The 6,549-nt window shown below is 50.8% G+C and overlaps 1 protein-coding gene across 3 annotated transcripts in view; it reads right to left on the bottom strand.

The window, feature by feature from the left end:
• KCNS3 (potassium voltage-gated channel modifier subfamily S member 3) overlaps window positions 1–6,549 on the bottom strand; it is a 41,818-nt gene that overhangs the window by 31,399 nt on the left and 3,870 nt on the right. Inside the window, exon 2 of one of the 3 annotated variants that reach the window (XM_027855644.1) lies at window positions 5,345–5,470. The exons of the other annotated variants lie outside the window; for them this stretch is intronic. The gene's annotated coding sequence lies outside the window, so the exon portion shown is untranslated. The remainder of the gene's footprint in view (window positions 1–5,344; window positions 5,471–6,549) is intronic. 3 annotated transcript variants of the gene reach the window in all.

Here is a 6,549-nt window from a genome sequence, read left to right as displayed (position 1 = left end):
GGAAAGAAGGAAGGAAGGAAGGGAAGAAGGAAGGGAGGAAGGGAGGAAGGAAGGGAGGGAGGAAGGAAGAAAGGGAGGAAGGAAGGGAGGAAGGAAGAAAGGGAGGAAAGAAGGGAGGAAGGAAGGAAGGGAAGAAGGAAGGGAGGGAGGGAGGAAGGGAGGGAAGAAGGAAGGAAGGGAAGAAGGAAGGGAGGGAGGGAGGAAGGAAGGGAGGGAGGAAGGAAGAAAGGGAGGAAAGAAGGGAGGAAGGAAGAAAGGGAGGACAGAAGGGAGGAAGGAAGGAAGGGAAGAAGGAAGGGAGGGAGGGAGGAAGGAAGGGAGGGAGGAAGGAAGGAAGGGAGGAAGGAAGGCTGGCTCTGTCTCCTTCCAGGGTGATTTCGGGATTTATCCTGCAGGGGAGAGGGAAATCAGGTGACCAAGCATGAGCCCATCCCAGCTCGGCTCTGCAGGCCAGGCCACTGGAGAAGGCCCCAGCTGGGCAGTCAGTCCTGCTGGGATTCCAGGGTCAGGGGATCCAAGGCTGGGAGTTCCTCTCCCTACTTAATAATCCCTTCCCTCAGCCTCCTCCAGCCCCAGAATGGGCTGACACTTCCCCAAAGCAGGATTCTGCTCTAGGCTATTTCTCTCTGCAGAAGAAAAGGCCTGGCCTCTGCTTCCCCTAGGCTGTAAACACCTGCCAGATTCACGGTTGGGCTCTTGGAAAGCAAACCAAATCCTCAGATTGACAGGATCCTGCAAGTCCGGAGAAAGTTTCCTTGGCATTTCTTAAAGTATCCATGGTAGACACAGACCGGAAGTTCAGAATATGGGAAGGGAGGGGAGGGAGGAGGAGGGATCAGGGAGCGCCCTCCCTTTCCTCCCCTTTCTCCCCTCCTGCTCCTCCTCCCTCCCAATGAGATCCACTGGGTGTCACAGAGCCACTGAAGGAGGATCGAATAAAGAAGATGGCTTCAGGCTGCAAAGGATGTTTGAGAGATCAAATATAATCCCCTAATTTTTCCAGGGGGGGAAACTGAGGCCCAGAAAGGGAAAGTGATTGGGAGCTTTTCTGGTAGTATGTGAGCTCCTCAAGGGCAGTGCCTGGCACACAGTAGGTGCCTAGTATGAGCACCTACTATGTGTCAGCCACTGTCCTAGGTGCTGGAGGCACTGTCCACCCCCTTCCCCCCAACCCCCTCCCCTGCCTCCTGCCTTTTAGCTCCTCTTCAGGAGATGTCTTCCTCCATTAGAATGTAAGTCCCCTTGAGGGCAGAGCTGCCTTTTGGGCTTATATTCCCAGTGTTTAGCACAGAATCTTGAGCATAGTAAGAGCTAAATAAATGCATGTTGACTGACTAAGTGACAGGAATCCTCATGGGACATTAGAACATTTTATTTGGAGCTCACAGTGCCTGGCTCATAAGAAATACTCATTGTTTCTAGACCCAACTCAAGCAGTTCAAGCTGTCCCAGGACCACTTAATGTCTCAGCCTCACTTTCCTCCTCTGTAAAATGGGACTAATGGAGCCTCACTAGGTGGAAAGCACCCTGTCAGATGGAAGGAATGAATGAAAAGCACTTATTAAGTGTTTGCTGTGGGCAAAGTATTGTGTTAGGGTGTCAAAGGGAGATAATGTACCTGGGGGATAGCAGCTGGGGGAAGGGCAAGGGTACTGGGCTGTGTGAGTTTAGGCAAGTCCCTTCCTTTCCCTGGGCTGCCTTAGTTTCCCCCTGTACTGACCTTCAGGTAAACACTCTCCAGAGAAGTCTCCTTACTTTTCAAAGGTCACAGAGCCCACCCCCATCCCAGCACAAAAGGAGTTTTCTCCTCCCTACTCAGCTACAGCCTTCTGTTTGCTCCCACAGGCCATCCTACCTTCCGTCGGTCAGTCACCTAGCATGTATCGAGCGCCTACAACATGTGGAGCACTGTGCTCAGCCCTGGAGCTATGCGGCACTTCCTCAGGGGCCGCCTGTGGCAGGCATGGGTGGGTACAGAGCAGGGCTAGATAAGGATCTCAGCAAGGCACAGAGACAGAGGAATCTACCCTCAGCCACTGCCCCAGTATCTTACAGAGGGGTCTCCCTGAGGACCCCAAAGCTCCCTCTATCGAGTGCTCTGCTGAGTGTGGGGAGCGGGGCTGGCTCCATGGCTGTCCATTCCTCAAAGGAAGAGGCTTCTCCCACCAAGGTGGTAAATAACCAAACTGACAATAGTATTCTGATTGCTGTTCTCTTGTTATCCAAAGGGGCGTGCTTGTGGGCACGCACACACACAAATGCACACACACACACACATATCTACACACCAACTGTCCAAAGACCATTCAGCCTATCTAACCTGCAAGCAGACATTTGAGATTCAATCTTTTATAAAGGATTTCTAAGAACTGGACAAGGCATTAGAGGTAACTGAGCCTAACCCCCTGATTATACAGATGAGGAGACAGGCCCACAGAGGTGAGATGACCTGCCCAAGGTTTCACGTGTCTGAGGTGGGATTCAGACCCAAGTCTTGCTGACTCCAGGATCAGTGCTCTATCCACTGTACCACGCTGCCTTCTAATGTGCAGGCATGTGTTAGAGACCTGGAGGATGGGGCTGTGGGGAGCTCCTCATTTCCAACAATGTTTGACTTCTCTTATTAAAACATCTGGGGCCCCTGGAAGTGGGACAGGAAAACGCATCTTTCTTTTCATTAACTTTTAGCTAGAACTTAGTGATTCCTTTCACTCTGAATGCAGGCAGCAAACACAATTCTGAGGAAGGGTCCCTAGGCTTTGCCCAATGGCTCAAAGCGTCCCCAAGACAAAGAAAATTAAGAACCAGGTCTCTATCGAATGATAACCTCCTATCATTCCCTCTCTCCCGGCCTCACCCCTCCTCAAGTCATGCTTCCCCCTTCCTCCCCTCCCTCAGCCCCTCAGGCCTTTCTCAGTCTGAGACAAGACCCCTGTTCTGACTTCACTTTCCCTCTCCAGGCTTGGTCCCACAGCAACTCAACTCTAAGTTGTCCTCTGCTCTCCCATCCCTGTCACTGGCCTTCTCTCGCCAAACCCCAACCCTGAGTCACTCCCACCCCCTGCACCTGCCTCCTCCACTGCTCCTCACCCGCTCCTGAATGGAGCCAGAGGAAATCACGCCACTGCACTGCTGGTGCATGTTCCACATTCTGGCCACCACATTTCAGCGGGGTCCTCAATGCAGGGGCAGAGTGGGAGCCCCCTGAGAGCAGGGACTGTCGTTCATTCTGTGGATCATTGGTGTGCTCTGTCTCCTCAGACTGCACGGGCACACTCAGATACATAAACACGCAGGTAGTCACACAGCACAGGTGTTTTTATAGCAATCTAGACAAAGGAAATGCAGCAAGTCATAGGGAAAGGAGGGGCAATCAGGAAGGCCTGGGTTCAAGTCCTGCTTGTGTGACCTCAGCAAGTTATTGTACCTCTAAGGGGCCCAAGCAATTCTTAAAGCCTAGATATCACAGGAGAATTCTAGATCTGCATTCTCAGAAATCAATACCACAGTAAGCGTTCCCCCAGCAGAATGAAATCCAGGCTCAGAGTAAAGAAAGAGATAAAGAAGTAATTAAGTAAATGGATGGAGAACTAGAAAAATAAATGATGTGTGTGTAGATATATATATGTACATGTCTATTTATATATATATACATATAAATACATCCATAAAAAAAAGAAGACGGAGAGAGAGAGAGAGAAATCTCAGACCTTTCTACCGATAGTATCCATACTAGAGATATCTCGTGCGCGCATACACATCTGTGATTTGGGGGTATGAAGGCAGAAAAACTTGAAAAGACGTATCTGTCCTAGCCAGGGACAGGTACCAATACTATTCATAATAACAGTAATAGTAGCTGAATTTTGCATAGCACTCAATGGCTTAGAAATAAATCACTCAATACTCCTCACCTCACTTGATTTGGCCAGTTAGCCCAATTCTCACATTAAAGATTCTTCCAACATAGCATACGTGTACTTAGAGGGTTAAAAAAGTACTAATGGTCACATTCTCCTTTGAAATGTGTTTTAAATTCACAACAGTGGAATTGATTACATGAGCTAAACATTGCTTTGTGTCAAATTCCCACCTTGTCAGCCTTATTTCACATTATCTCCCCTCCTTGCACTCTGCTCCAGTCTAATGGGTCAAACAGCTGTTCTTTGAGTCATCATACCATCTCCTACCTCCATCCCTTTGCACAGGATGCCCCTTGATGCCTGGCATGCCCTCCCTCCTCCTGTGTGCCTCTTAGCATCTGTAGCTTCTTCATCTATAAAGTGAGGAGGGGGGACTAGGTGACCCAAGAGCCCTGACCTGTCTAAATCTATGGTCCTAGCAGTCTTTCTGGGGCCTCAGTTTCCTCATCTGTAAAGTGGGGGGCGGGGGGACCTAGATGACCTTTCTAGGCCCTTCCAGCCTTACATTCCTCTTCTGGATTCCACTGGCCTGGTTAGTGGCCAGAGCCCAGGACTCAGCACCAGGAAGACCTGATTCCACTGCCTTTCCCCACATTTGGCAGCTGGGTGACCCTGGGAAAGTCACAGCCTCATTGAACATCAGTTTCCTCACGGGGAAATTAAGAACGTTTGCCGAGCGCGTTGTGAACCTTAAAACACCAGAGGTCTATAGCTCCTTTTAAATGTGGGCACGCGGCACATTTCTGGAGGGGTCCCCAGAGTCTGCCCCGTTGCGCTCACCTCTCCGTCCCCGAATCGGAGTGGCCCCGAGTCAGCGTGAACCTAACGGCAAGCCCGTTACATCTATCGGCCCCAGCGTGGAGCAGACCACGCTCTACATCCCAGGCAGCCAGTCACCATCACCCCTGCCCTGTGCATCTCCCCCTGACCTGATTTCCACCTCTTTCCTTGGTCACAGGACCCCAATCGATGATATTATTACTTTGGGAAAGGGCATACCAACTGACTGCCCTGTGGATCACCTGACCTTCCCCCTGTGTCCCCTCCCTGGCCCCCACTACACTCTGTGTGTTGTCTCCCCCATTAGAACGTCAGCCCTTGGAGGGCACGGTGGTCTCACTTTTTGTGTCTGCTCTTAGTACTGTGCAAGACACACCATCGGGGCTTAATAAATGCTTTTTCATTCATTTATTCCTCAACAAATCCGGTAAAATTCAATTTTAAAAGGAATTACTCAAACATGGAAAATAACCTAGTTTCCAGCCCAGCCAGGCACCCCCCTAATTTAAGGCTAAAACATAGAGCCCCAAGAAAGGGGTCAATTGGGGGAGGGCAGTGGAGATCATACACAGGCACACCCCTCCACCCCCCTGCCATTTTTTATTAAAAAAAAAAAAAAACAGAACCATTCCTTTCTCACCGCTGGCTGTATTGGGAAGAATGTGGGACTGAGAGATGAAGGTCTTGGGTTTGAATTCTTCTTCTGTTCCTATCTGTTCAACCCTGGGCAAGTGCCTTCTCCCACCTTGAGCCTCAGTTTCCTCTTCTGTCAAAAAGATAAGGTTGTACTAGATAAGTCTCCAAGGCTCCCAGGAAGTTCTAAGCATGATAATAATCACCATCATGACAACAGCAATCGAGATGATGGGCATTTATGTCACAGCTCCCTCCTAATGTTATAGCATGTTGTAAAGCTAGCTTCTGGTTCAAGCCTCACCACGAGCCCACCTGAGGCAGGTACTGCCGGTATTTGGCTCCCAGAGAGGGGGGAAGTCCCTGGCTCCAGGGCCCACACTTAGGAAGCCCAGGGACAGCTTTGAATCGAGGGCCCTGCCAACCCTGAGCTCAGTCTGGGTCCCACCTTTCCATCTCCTGGTGCTGCCCTTAGACCCTTGGCCAGTCATCAAGAAAATTAAGTCCCCTCCCTCGGCCCTCAGAGCGGGGCCCTTGGAGCCCCCATGAATCACAGCTCACGGGGCTAGATGGAGCTGTCAGAGGTCCTGTCTGTTTCGTAACCCAGTCCCAGGCAGGAGAAGGGTGTGCTCCAGCTGGACTGCAGAGTCAGGAGCAGAGCTGGGCTTACAACCCACACGGCCTTACATGTATGTTGTATGTACATACTCGTCTGCAGGTCATCTCACCCCTTAGACAGACTAGGAGCTCTCTGAGGGCAGGGACAGTCTTTTTGCCTTTCTTTTTACCCCCAGGGCTCAGCACACAGTAGGCACTTACTTCATCAGTGCTTGTCAATGGTGATAAGGTGGTGGTGGTGATGCTATCTTATCTAAAAACTAATCATATGCAGGTCTGAGTCAAGACGACCCACAAGCTAAGGCTGAATCAGCTCCTCCTGGTTTCCAGAGCACATTCCCTGTGTCCTGCAGGAGTCCTAATCCTCTTCCTCTCCTCATTCCCCTCCACCCTAGCCCCTTCCCTTCATATCTCTAGGGTGGAGATGATCACACTGCTGACAGAGGCAAACATCAGGTGTGTGACTGACCCTCAGTCAGCTCCTGGCTCTCCTCAGTGGTCCCTGACCCATGCACCTGACCCTCAGTCAGCTTCAGGCTCCCCCTGTCCCACACACCAGACCCTCAGTCAGCTCCTGGCTCCCCTCAGTGGTCC

Source organism: Vombatus ursinus, unplaced genomic scaffold, assembly GCF_900497805.2.
Source record: "Vombatus ursinus unplaced genomic scaffold, bare-nosed wombat genome assembly UNPS02010980.1, whole genome shotgun sequence".
NCBI classification, from domain to species: Eukaryota; Metazoa; Chordata; class Mammalia; order Diprotodontia; family Vombatidae; genus Vombatus; species Vombatus ursinus.
The sequence above is the reverse complement of the archived record's forward strand: the minus strand, read 5'-3'. Positions and strand labels throughout refer to the sequence as shown.